At 58.1% G+C, this 12,641-nt stretch overlaps 1 protein-coding gene and 1 long non-coding RNA gene across 2 annotated transcripts in view; both read right to left on the bottom strand.

The window, feature by feature from the left end:
• UNC13A (unc-13 homolog A) overlaps nt 1-12,641 on the bottom strand; it is a 122,300-nt gene that overhangs the window by 104,028 nt on the left and 5,631 nt on the right. The gene's annotated exons all lie outside the window — the stretch shown is intronic.
• Nucleotides 2,233-7,422, bottom strand: LOC135977406 (uncharacterized). The gene is made up of 3 exons (XR_010594887.1): nt 7,238-7,422; nt 5,999-6,096; nt 2,233-4,789 (listed from the first exon to the last, which is right to left on the bottom strand). It is a non-coding gene; the product is annotated as an uncharacterized LOC135977406 (long non-coding RNA).

Genomic DNA, 12,641 nt, shown 5'->3' with positions numbered 1-12,641 from the left:
CCCATTTCCCTACTGCTGGAGGGGGAGGGACGGGGGGGGGGGGGTCTTGGGAAAAGGAAATGAGCCCGATCCCTATCCCAGTGAAGTAAAGGGACAAAATCTCCCATTGATGCAGACGGCAACAGGATCACGGCCATGGTTAAAATAACAATCACGATAAAATAAATCCCGGGCACAGCTGGGAGCTGGTACATATTGAAGTCTCAGCACCACGCTTCGGAGCCCCCCCCCCAGCCCCGCCATGACCCCCCCCCCTTTGCAGACAGGGACCAGTGACATGGGGTAGATGGGGTGACTCTGCCACATGGGCACAGGGAATCCGAGGGGTCCTGAGGCCCATGGTTGGGTCCTTAGCCAAAGGCCACATGTCCACAGCTGTGCTCTTTCAACCAGGCAGCCAACGCCTTCCAATCGCTCGTCTCCCCTCTCAACCCCGGTCTGCCTGGGGGGCCCTCCGCACACTGTGGCCAAGTAGCTCTCAAGCTGCTCCCCTAAGCACCCCCCATGGTGCTGCCAGCCGGCCCTGGCACAGATCTGCCCAGCTGGGGAGGACTGGCACCCACCCTCTGGCTGCGTCACTCCTTAGGGCACAGACTATGTCTGCTCCTGACCCCGGCACAGGCCCAGCTGCGCGTCTCGCATGGCAGAACGACATCCGCATCCCTGTGCAACACAGTCGGACCCTGGTGTCGGCTGAGTTTTCACTTCTCATCCAGAGATCTCCTAAGGCTTTACAACAGTGGGTCCCTATTACGGATTTACAGATGGAGAAACTGAGTCACAGAGCGGGGACGTGACTTGCCAAGAGTTAAACAGCAATGCCAAGGCAGAGCTGGGGCGAGAGGCCCGGACTCCGTAGAACCAGCCAGATCACCCCCAGACACGAGTCCCCGCTGGTGTCCAGAGCCTAGTTTGCACCCCAGCCCATAGTTCCACATCTCTGCTCGATTCCTTGCTCACTTGGGGCCCAATCCTGCAAGATGTCTCCGCACAGCCTCAGCTTCCACTGGGGGGGCCTCTCAGGATCAGGCCCTTTAATGTCACTACCCCCACCTACATGTCTTGTGTGCACCTGGCCCTCAGCTCCCGGAATCCCTTGCACGCAATCTTTGACAGCCCCCTTATACCTACAGCACACCTTAAATCAACCTCCCTCAATATTTTTCGTTCCGTTACTGTGTCTTTGCAGAGCTGTTTAGTGTCGGTGTCATGCAGTGCTAGCTCTGTGGGAAAGGGGCCTTCTACACCAACAAGCATCGTAGGCAGGAGGGGATGGACCCAGCAAACCCCAGAGCCGCTGACCCTGGCCAGCCCAGGGAAGGCCCGCCTATGGGGATCACTGGGGCGTGGCGCCTCCTGAGAGCAGGCCACGGAGGCTAGAGGGGGAGTCGTGCAAGGCAGTTTTGCTCTGAACTGGCCCAGTTCCCCTCTCGGCCCCAGCAGGCTCACTCCACTGACTCCCGATCCACACTGGCGTGAGAGGATCAGTCCCCGGGCTCTGAGCGGTAGCCAGGGTTGGAGAGATGGAAGCCTGGCTCCCCTCTGGCTGCACTGGAAATTTCCAGCCATCTCCCCCCTCTCCCACGCACGCCGCCCTCGGCCTCATACACACCAGCCGCCTCGCCAGCCCCCCACTCCGCTGTCATTTATTTCCCCTTCCCCACCTGCGCTGGGTCCCCTCCCCCGCCCCGGTTGGCCGCTCGCTTGGTATTCGCCCCATGTTGCCGCCGGATCCGGCGGAGCAGCCAGCGACAGCACTTTTCATTCATTCCCTTCTGCGCATCATTCGTGCTGACACCCGGCCATGGGGGAGTGAGACGAATGACATCGACCAGCTTCAGAGGGCTGGGGACACGCGACCCGCCTTCCTTACGCCCCCCTTGCATCGACCCCTCCCCCCAGGCTGTGATCTCCTGGCTGGAGGCATCACTCACCTCCACGCAGCTTGCACATCTGTGCAAAGCGCCAAAGGGAGCAGCGTGCACAGCTGGGTGGGCGTTTCATGGCTCGTGAGCGGAGTGTGAAAAGCCAGGGCTGGTGCTAGCTGTGTGCAATGCAGCCCTGCATCTGGGAACGGCCCCTGCTCCAGAGGCCTCCTTCTACGCAAGCAAGGATCTCGCCAGCAGCAGGCTCACTGCTACAGAATCATAGGGCTAGAAGGGACCACAAGGGCTAGGATCCTCTCCCTAGCCCGCCACCCCACCTCCCCCATGGGTCCTGAAGCCACCCTGCTCCCCGATGGAAGGCTGGCTGGGACCCCCAAACACACACATGGACACAGGCCCCATAAAATCTTGGGCTGGAGCTGCCGGTAGCGGGTGAAGGCCGTGCTTGGCCCAGATCTTAGTGTAGCAGGAGGCGAGATGGAGCATTTGCACGGAGTTTCAGATGGGGTCTAGCTCCCCCTCCCCCATGCCAGCAATGCAGGGAGAGGAGGAAGCCAGTGGTAGGGTCCCGCAGCAGGTGCTGTGTAACTTGGGTTATAGACACAGCCCCCCTTACTGATGCCAAGAGGGGTTCCCTACAGCTAGGGCAGGCCAGCATTGTGCTTTGGGTTGGACAGCACATCCCCCGCCCCCTTCCTAGCTGCTTCTCCCAGCCCCTGGAGCCAGGCTGGGAAGAACACAGGAAGAGGTGCCCTTGTGGGGGGTTTGGTCTGGACCCAGTAAATGCAGCACAAGAGATCTGCTGCCCTGGCTCTGGAGCCGGAATTGCAGAGATGGGGTGAAAATGGAAAACAATGGAGGTCACCAGGCACCTCCCTCTGCCTGGGCCCTGCTTCACTGCAGTCAGTGGGAATCTTTCCTGCATGCTGCGCAAAGGTTCAGGGAGAAGAGAGGGATTGTGGGGGGAGGGTCTCTGGCTGACTCACCCCCATGAGGAGTCATTCCCTCCCCCAGCAATCTGCCGGACCCCGGCTTATCCTGTCTGCATGCGACACCAGCCCCAGCCCGACCCGGCTTTGCATCGCTCCAGCGGCTCCCAGGCGAGGATCTCGAAGTGCATGGCCACGTGAACAAGGCTGGAGCCTGGCTCCCTTTCACCCACTTCACACAGTAAGGGGGAAATTCTGGCACCCCACCTCCACCATGCCCCAGGATCCCCTCACTCGCTGACAGCTGCCCCACGGGAATGGCATCTGGAGTCTCCTCAGCATAGAGCTGTCTGGTCCTGCTCCCTTCTTAGCCAGCGGGGTGTGCAGCCAAGTCACCCCTTCCCCAATGGGGATGGAGCATTGCTTCCACCACCCCACCCCACCTCCGCAGAAGCCGTGGAGACTGCGCCCCCTGTGCTGCTGATCGGTGCCCTCTAGGACTCCCGGCTACGCCGCAGGTGTCCCTGGTGAGCCTCTAGAGCCTTCTAGCCCTGCCCCCTTTTTATCCGGGGGGACGAGGCCTACCAAAGAGCTGGAGGAGACGATGCCTATGTGTGTGCACGTGCATGTGTATGGTCGTGTGCACAAGTGTGTGCGTGTGCATGTATGTGTGCGTGCACACTCTGGATTTCAGCAGAGGCCATCTCAGAGAAGCCAGACATACTAAAATCAACAAGCTTCAGGCCCACAACCGCTACTGCCTGGAGAGAGAGGAGGAAATGGAGATGGGGCCAGATCCTCCATCAATACCCACCATTGGAATCAATCGAGCCAGGCTGACTTACTGCAGCTCAGGAGGGGTTCCTGCCATGCCGCCCAATTAAGTACATAATTAGGTGCACTTAGGCAGCCTCAGTTTATGCCCTGATGCTTGTTGATTGTAGCGTGTCCTCTGAAGCTCTGCTATCAGCCACTGTCAGAGAACACCGGGCTGCAGTGGGCCATTGTTCTCTGGCAGGAGCGGTATTTAAGGAGCTGTTTTTAATTAACAGGCTTGCCAGGGTGTGTGTGTGTGTGTGTGTGTGTCTCTCTCCCCATTCCAGCAGTCTCATTACATACATTGTATTTCAGGCCTGAATTGACAGGGGGCAAACTGTGCCTAAGGGCCCCCCCCCTTTGCAGCACATTTCCCACACTACAGCCCCCCACCTGTCAGGGTTTATAAAACCATCGGGCAATATAATGCCTCAGCCGTTCCGCGCTGGTGGGCAGCTATCCACATTAGACCCTGCTAGGGCAGATAACGGCCCTGGTTTTACCCAGCCACGGAACCTGCCTTTGCAAAACCCAGTGTACATTTACGGTGCTGCAGGTGTGGATTTTAATCACCAATAATCTTCAGAGGTCCGTGTCCCTGCCCTCTGCTGGATGGAATCAGAACTGCACAACTCTGTGTCATGGGCACTTGACTGCTAAGAGATTCTCCGTTAGTGCCACTGGATGGATCTTGTGCCTTTATCCCTACCGCTGCCAGGAAATCATAAGCATGGTGATGAACAGGGTGGAGACAATGGCAATTTCTGGCTGTTGTCGGGTTCTTGCAAGGCCACCGTAAAGGAAAGGGAAGGGTTGGCAGGAATTCTGCAGAATCAGCCCTTTCTGAGAGCAGCCTTACGAACCTGCCATGCAGCCCACCTGCAGTCCAGCCAGGCAGAGACCAGCATGCACGCGAGTGGGGGGAAGTCTTAGTTTCCATAAAAACCACTGGCTACTGAACCCTCACCGCACCCCTGGGGAGCTGGGGCAGCCAGAATGTCATGGGGTGTCCCGAGAAAGAGTCTTAAAACTCCAGCAACTCCTTGATTCAGCCAGCGCCCCTCTCTGCAGCTCTATTCTCCTCAGGACAGGCACCCCCTTGTCCCAAAGCCACTTTCCGTCTCCCTCAGCCAGGCTCAAACCATGTCCCTCTGCAACCTGGGGGAGGAAACCGCCGTTACAGCACCAGTGCCATATTACAGCTGGGAAACTGAGTCACGCAGAGACCTGCATTAGCAAATGCCCCCCCTACTTTGGTGCTCTTTGGAGAGCTGGTTTTCAGAGGTGCGGAGCACCTGCAGCTCCCATGGCTGTCAGTCAGCACTGGGGGTGCTCTGCACCTCAGAGAAACAGGCCCCATGTGTCTCAGCCTCAGCCCCCAAATACCGAGGTGCTCAAAACCCGCAGCCTGGGACCCAGCCCGTCAGCGTCAGAGCAGGGCTGAGCAGACCGGAGGGACGTGGCTCAGATCTCAGCTGCGTCACCTCCCGTCTCACCATGTCCATGGTTCACATGGAATTTCAGGGCCTTCTTTCATTCTCCTTCCAGCCCATTAATAAAAAGTCACCCCCCAAACAACCACCCTATTAAATACAGAGCCACGGGTGCACCCCCGCCCTACGCGCTGGATCTGTGTTCCTTGCTCTCCAGGATTTCCTGAGCCAGTCAGACTAAAGGCTCCTGCCCACCTGCCTGCTGGGGAGAGCTCAGCGGCTCCCCCCACTCCAGGCAGAGGGGTTCTCTTGGAGGACAAGGGCAAAACCTCCCTTGTTTCCCAGCTTTGGATTTGGCAGCACCTGGTGGGTCACCCATTCAGTGTCTCCACATGGCAGTGGCCAAAAGAGGGAATACCCCCGGGGTGCAGCCAGCAGCCCCGAGTGTGTCTCCCCACCAGCTGGTCTGTCATCCTACATACAACGTTTCCAGTCACCCATTGTACAGAGAGAGCTAAAGGCCAGGTGCAGCTCCCCCAGATGCACCCCATGGGATCCACCCAACTGCCCATGGCACAAAGGGGACCTGATGCAGTTGCCCCGTCTCCTCTCACCTTCCCCACACCAGGGGGTCAGAGGCTCCAGTGCTGAGGGTGGCAGGCCTGACACTAGACTAAGGCACAAGCTGGGGGAGTGAACAGCAGTGCAGGAGCCAGCAACTCCTGGGTTCTGTTCCCACCTCTGTGAGTGACCACAGATGAGTCATTTTGCTGTGCCTCAGTTTCCCCACCTACAATACAGAGATCATGTCTTTTTCAGTGCGAGAGGGGCATCAGGATATTGGTAGGAGGAACTGAGCCATGAAGGGCACCCATTGCACAGGTTTGTGACCCCCCCCCCCAGTTAATTTCCAAACACTGAGGCATATACTCACACAGCTGCATTTGCAAAGATGGCTATTGGTTCTGGGTGCTGTAGTCTGAGCTCTCCTGGGGCTGGGGTTCCAGACTTGCTGAGCACCCGCAGCTTGAGCTGAGAACAAAGAAAGCTGCAAGTGCTGCGCACTTCTCAAAAACCAGCTTGTGTGTCACCCTGGTCCCAACCTGCCAGTCTCCAGTGCAGAGTAGAGCAGCCTGAAGGCTGCTCTATTTTGAGTCACCTCACAACCATCCCCAGACGCTGTTCCAGCAACTGGAGACCAAATGGATGCTGGGAGCCCTAGCCACGCCCCTTTCCCCAGGCCACGCCCTGTACACTGGAAGTGGGACCAGTAGAGGAGCAGCAGCTTAAGTGGCTGTATACTAGCTGGTATTCTCCCAGGAGGCAGGGGAATCCTAAATGACGGCATCTGCTGGCTCTTGGCCTCCAGCTCAGCACACACCAGGCCCAGTGCTTGGGAGGGTCAGGCCTGCTTTGCACAGATGTAAGTAGCTCTGCCAGGGGTGAGCCCAGGGCTGGGGGGCGGGGTTACTATATGTGCCCAACAAAGGAATTTAATGAGTAGGGGGATTGCAAGCCTGCCTTCCGCTCAGGGCATGTCTGTGGCTGTCTTCACAAGCCGAGTGTGGTGCAGGCCCTGGAGAGTGGGAATGGGCATGGCCTTGCGTGCTGCCTTATCACCCCCTCCCTCCCTGGGGCACTGTCTCCCTAGCTGGGCACCAAAGATCTGACCCAGTGCTGCCTCCCAGATGCCTCGGCTTTCATTTCACAAGTTCAGGCTTGTCGCGGGGCAAGTCCACCCCATGCCCCTTTGGGGGGGGCGGCAGCACCAGTGTCACAGCCCCGTGGTTAAGTCTGCCTGCTTGCCTTAGCCTCAGGGCAGTACAGCCCAATGGCCAGAGCCAATATAAACACCCTCTCAGGCAGGCTGTATGGCCCAGTGGCCACAGTCAGTGTGGCTGACCTCCTCAACATGGCTGGGCAGCCTACTGGCCAGAGTCAATAAGGTTGCCCTCCTTAGCAGTGCTATGCGGCCTAATGATCAGAGTTGGGGAAGTGGGCCACCACCTGGGGCGGGGGGCAGGGGACCCAGGCCCTCCCTCTCCAGGGGTCCCAGCCAAGGGCCTGGGAGAGGCGAGTGCGTGTGCCATTGAGTCAGCTGGGATCCAACCAAAACCCGCTAACTCTAGATCCAGTTCTTTAACGGGTCCACTGTCTAATTCCCCTGGGCTACCTCCTACTGTATTTCCTGATGCTGTGGTCTGGACATTTTCGGGTTCTCCGAGCTCCTCAGCCGGCACTGCTCCCAGCAGCTCCAACCTCCCTTGGGTGTCTGCCTGGGTCTCGGCACCGCTGGCTCCCACGGTCTGGAGTTTTGGCTACTCCCATGCTGGAGTCTGCAAGGTGCATCCTTCCTCTCCAGCGGTCAGCCTAGAGTGCGGCAGGGCTGCTCCCTTTTATAGAGAAGCGCATGCCCAGCAGGGGCCAGGGGGTGTGGTTTCTGCTGCCAGGAGTGCTGGCTTAACCCTTTCATCTCCAGTGCGGGGCAAGTACACCCCGTCACAAGGCTGTTAATCAATAATAATAAGACCGAGCTCTGATCAGTAGGCCTCAAAGTGGATCAGTGTCTTTATCCCCATTTTGCAGATGGGGAAACTGAGGTACAGAGAGGGGCCGTGACTTGCCCCAGGTCAGTGACCGAGCCAGGCATAGAACGCAGGCGTCTCAAGTCCCAGCGCAGTGATCTATCCAGTAGACAACACTGCCTCCTAAGCAAGGCACAGCAGGGCGCATTGTCCTTTCTCTTTGCCTGCCTAACTCCATGGACAGCAGAGGGGTTCTTCCCGCTCTCCCCGGGGGTGGCTGAGAAGGGAACCGGACCCACAGGGAGCAGTGTCCTACCATTCCAGCTGGTTGTACTGGGGGCATCACATGTGGCTAGACAGACGGGAGAGGTGGCTGAGCCAGCAATTCCAACAATACCTTACTTGGCCATTCTCTCCCTGTTGTCTGATGGTGCGGAACACGGCCAGACCTGAAGGGGGGTGTTTCACCCCCACTGTGCCCTGGTCCGGCCAATCGCAGGCGGGGCCGGACACTGGAGCCCCACGTGAGAGGGTTTGTGACAGGGAAGTGTGAGCTAATGGTTAGAGGAGAGCACTGGGAGTCCGACAGAGAACCGTAGGGTTAGGAGGGACCGCAAGGGGCATCTAGTCTGACCCCTGCCAAGATGCAGGATTTGTAGACATGGGAGATGAGTGGTTAGAACGGGGGAATGGGAGTCGGGATGCTGGAGCTGTTGTCCCGGCTGACGAGAGGGGAGTTATTTTGCTTCTCGTTGCTCTATGTAATACCTCTGTGAAGTGGGTATAAATTCCTTCCTCCCTCGCAAGGTGGGCCGCGTTCCCAAGGCCTGCAATGTACCCTGAGAAGGACGAAAACAAGGCGCTTAGGCATGCCCTTGCCTAGCCTGGGGAATTGTTTTCCACGCTGAATCCATCCACCTGCCAAAGTTCAAGCCAAAATGTCTCCCCTTCCCTCTCCCAGCCCTGTTACCGAACTGGGTCTCCCTCCGAGTACAACTGGACTCCAGAAGATACAAGCCAAGAGGAACTCCGCTGAATCTCTCAGGACCCGATCAAGTACCCCGGCAGCAGGCGCTAGTGGAGACACACAGTGCCGATGGCTTTGAGCCTGGGGACGGAAGAGGCCAGCCCAGCAGTGGCCGTGTGTGGCTCCATTACCATTGGCACTGACCGATACCCGCCTCCCTGGCTGGGCAACATGCTGACTACAATAGGCATTGTTTGGAGCTAGATTCGGAGACAGCCGTTAGCTGTCTAAGCATCTGGCTATCACTGTACCCCAAAACCCCCATCCGAGGGAGAACCTCGGCAGGGGATGTCTAATGAGCCGCTGTGCGAAGCAGCACACGGCAGCGCGCCTGTGCCCAATGCCAGCTCTCTTCAGCTGCCTGCTGACCGGAGCACCAAGCACAGGGAGTCACCCCGAGATCTTGAGCAAATAAATCAAAGAGAGTCCTTTCGCTCAGCCTTGTCTGGCTCCGATCCGCCCCCGGCCCCACCCTTTGGTAGCAGGCAGCCAGCCGTGGCCGGGTGAAGAGTCCAAGGGGGCTGCGTTTTGATCTGAGCTGTTGTTTCTGGATGAGAAGCCTGCACCATTAGCCTGGTCCGTGGCCAATGGCTGGACAGGAGCATGGACGCCCTGGGGAGGGACGCATGGCTGCAACAGCAGGCCAGCGGGGAGATGGTTCCTATGTGGTTGGGTTTACGGCCCATCGGTGGGGGTAAGTGCAAGGCGTCTGGGCGGGTGGATTTCTGCGGCAGGAGCCCAAAGACCTGGTGTACAGTGGCCACAACGTGCGAGAGCAGCTTTGGGTTACGTGTGGTCTAGTGGGTGGGACGCCGCTCCCCTGCTGAGTGACCTGGGACAAGTCCCTGCCCCTCTCTGTGCCCGTTTGCCCATTGTCTCTTTAGGCGGGAAGCTCTCTGGGGCAGGGCTTGTCTCTCACTTGGGCTGGGCAGCACCCAGCACTACCAGGTGTGGAGCCTCTCTCTGTCCTGGGAAAAGGGGGCCTGGAGCCAGAGCCTCCTCACCTCCAAAGAGTTGGGGCACAAAATTAACCCACTCCAAATGCAAATTTCATTCCTACAGCGCGACGATTCGCTTGCTGCTGAAAGGCAGCCCTTCCCCTCAGCCATGTAATGATACTTAGCAGTTACACAGAGCTTTGCTGACATTAGCTCATCCTCTCCCCAGGAGAGGAAGAGGATCTCCATTTTACAGATGGGGAAACTGAGGCACAGAGCAGGGGCATGACATGCCCACAGGCAGACAACAGGTCTGACTCCCAGTTACCCCGACCCTGCTGCAGAGGCAGATATGGACGGAGGGGCTTTAAGCTTCCTTGGCACTCCCTACATTCTGGAGTAAGTTAGAACAGCCTCGGGGCTGCTCTAATCTACGCTCTGCCTCCGTATGGTGCCCTGGGGGGCAGTGAACGGTCATGGTGCAGTGTGCTGTGGCCATGCCCCAGATCTTGCTCCTTACGCAAAGGGCTGGGAGCAGGGCTTGCTGGGGGGGGGGGAGTGTTCACCGAGGGCCATTCCTGCCCCCTTTACAGCCCCCTTACACTGACAAGGTGATAGACAAGGCCCTGCACATAAATGAGATGGGGTTCCAGCCAGTCTGTGCTGTTAATGATTTGTACTGAGCCCAGGGCCGGCGCAACCCATTAGGCGACCTAGGCGGTCGCCTAGGGCGCTAGCATTTGGGGGTCGGCGACCGCGGCGGCCAGATGTTCGGCTGCCCTGGTCATCGTCGGTATTTTGGGGGCGGGACCTTCTGCCACCTCTGTCGGGGGCGGTATTTCGGGGGCGGGACCTTCCGCCACCTCTGTCGGGGGCGGTATTTCGGGGGCGGGACCTTCCGCCGCCTAGGGCGGCAAAAAAATTGGCGGCGCTCCTGCCTGAGCCCTCCCCCACCCCCTGTGCTGGAGGCTGTACAAAGAGGCAGCCCCTGTCCCATCTACGAACATGGGCGGTAGAAATGGGAATCGACCCCCGGCCATACAGCCATGCTAGAACTCTCCTGCCGACTTTCAGCCCGGGCTTGTTCCTTCTGATTATGTGGCCGGTTCATTTCCTGTTGGCAAACCCGGCTCTGAGGGCTCGTTCTGGAGGAAGTCGAGGACTTGAACAAAGGCCCCTCCGCTCTGGAGCCGCAGTATGGGACTTGCTCCACAGAGTCAATTTCAGGGTGTGCACCTGCGCCAGCCAGGGGGTTCAGAGGTACAAGTGAGCATTGTGCATTCCCGATTCTCCGGGAGCTCCCAGCCTGGGATCTCTTCCCAACACCCAAAGAGCACGTGGACCAGACACTCCTGCCCATGCAAGCCCAGCTCCCTTCCTCTGAGCGGCGGTGTCAGACCGGAGCATTTGTCTCTCTCTGTGCTTCCCTCAATGCCCAGCGGGACAAGCTGCAGCGCAGAGGGGAGGGGCCCGGTAATTATACTATTCAAAGGAGGGAAAATCATTTTTTCCAAAAGCAAAATCAATGCAGGGAGAAGGCAACCGCGAGAGAAACCAGCCCAGCGCCAGTGATGGGAGAGGAGCCGTGTGTCCCTGCTGGAGCAGAACGGAAGCAAACGGAGCAATAAGTTGTGCAGATGCCAAACTGCTAATAAATAGCTAATCTGAAAAGAGGTCAGGCCCAGCTTCATCCCCTCCCCCTGCCGGAGAAGTCACTGGCACTAGAATCACCCCACCTGTGCTGAGAGCTGGGACCCGGGCTCGCTGGGGGGTGGGGGTCCATGTGGAGACGGATGCTAGAGGACGATGCAATTGACTGGATTTCCTCTGCTGATTGCTGGTTTGCTCCTGCCCCCGTCTCTGCACCTCCACCTCCTTCTGCACCCACCCCTCCCTCCCTGCCCCGCCCTGCAGAACCACTGGGGAAGGTGAGACCCGGAGTCCTGATCAGCTTTGTCTGGCAGGGGCATCACCTGGTGTACATCGGGCCGTGGTTCTGCTCTTGAAGTCTGATGAAGTGCAGGTTGGACTCCACCCTTTGAGTCAATGGGATGGTGGTGAAGGTTTCTATATTAACCACAGTGGCAATGAGAGACCCTCACCAGCGTGGGCAGTGGATGGTCCCCTCCATACTTCCCCAACAACGCACCTCCGTCCTGACTGCCTCTAGCAGAGACAAGTCACGCTACAGCCTGACCGCCCCGCTCAGATCACAAGGGCAGGGCCCAGCTGGCTCAGTTTGGCCGTCCTTATGTTCTTACGTTTAAACCCACTGTGAGAGCAGACCCAGGCCCCATGGAAGGGCCCCGGGGATTTGTCTCTGCTTCAGACTGAGCAAGTCGTTATAGATGTAGGCCGGTGTGTGGGCGTGTGTGAGCAGCTGTCTCCTCAGCTGGTGTCAGCAAAGGCCGTGAGTTATGCATCAGCTGAGGAATTAGCTCCCCGAATTTGTGCTATTGAGACTGGGAATCGTAAGCCAGTTCTCCCCTGCCGGGCAGCGCTTGTAACTAGGGCACAGAGCAAAGGGGGTAAAATGCTGCCAAATGCGAATGGGGAGAGTTTGGGGCAGGCGTAACTAGCAACACAAGGCAGAGCTGGGCTGAGCGTCCTGCTGAGAGCACGGCCCCAGGCCAGACCCAGAGATGCTGGAGGCAGCTGGGTTCGGAACCTTCCTTCTCCTCTTCTGCAGGTCCCTATGGCCATGACGTGCCACAAACCCCCGCCCAGCCTTCCACTCCAAAGCCACCTGCTTGGAACGGGTTGGTTGGTTTTTAATTGCGTTTTGCAAAGGACTGGCCAAGGGAGTCTTTTAACCCACCCGGGGAGAACAGCCGCTTCAGACCCCCCCCCACCCAAAACCCTGCTGCGACGCTAAATCTGGATGTTTAATTGACCCACTTGAAGTTGTTTTAAGCCTTTCAAAACAAGGGCTTTGAACAAACATCTTGCGGCGTCCTAATATTACAGACACTTCAGGAAGGCGCTTTAATCACGTCAAGAAAACACCACCGCCCAAGTTCCTATTTATAGGACTCCTGGAAGTTAGAATCCACAAAGAAATGACTCCAACGTCGTGCTGGTGCTAAA

Source organism: Chrysemys picta, chromosome 25 (assembly GCF_011386835.1).
Source record: "Chrysemys picta bellii isolate R12L10 chromosome 25, ASM1138683v2, whole genome shotgun sequence".
NCBI classification, from domain to species: Eukaryota; Metazoa; Chordata; order Testudines; family Emydidae; genus Chrysemys; species Chrysemys picta.
Note: the sequence above shows the minus strand (reverse complement) of the source record. Positions and strands in the feature narration are given on the sequence as shown.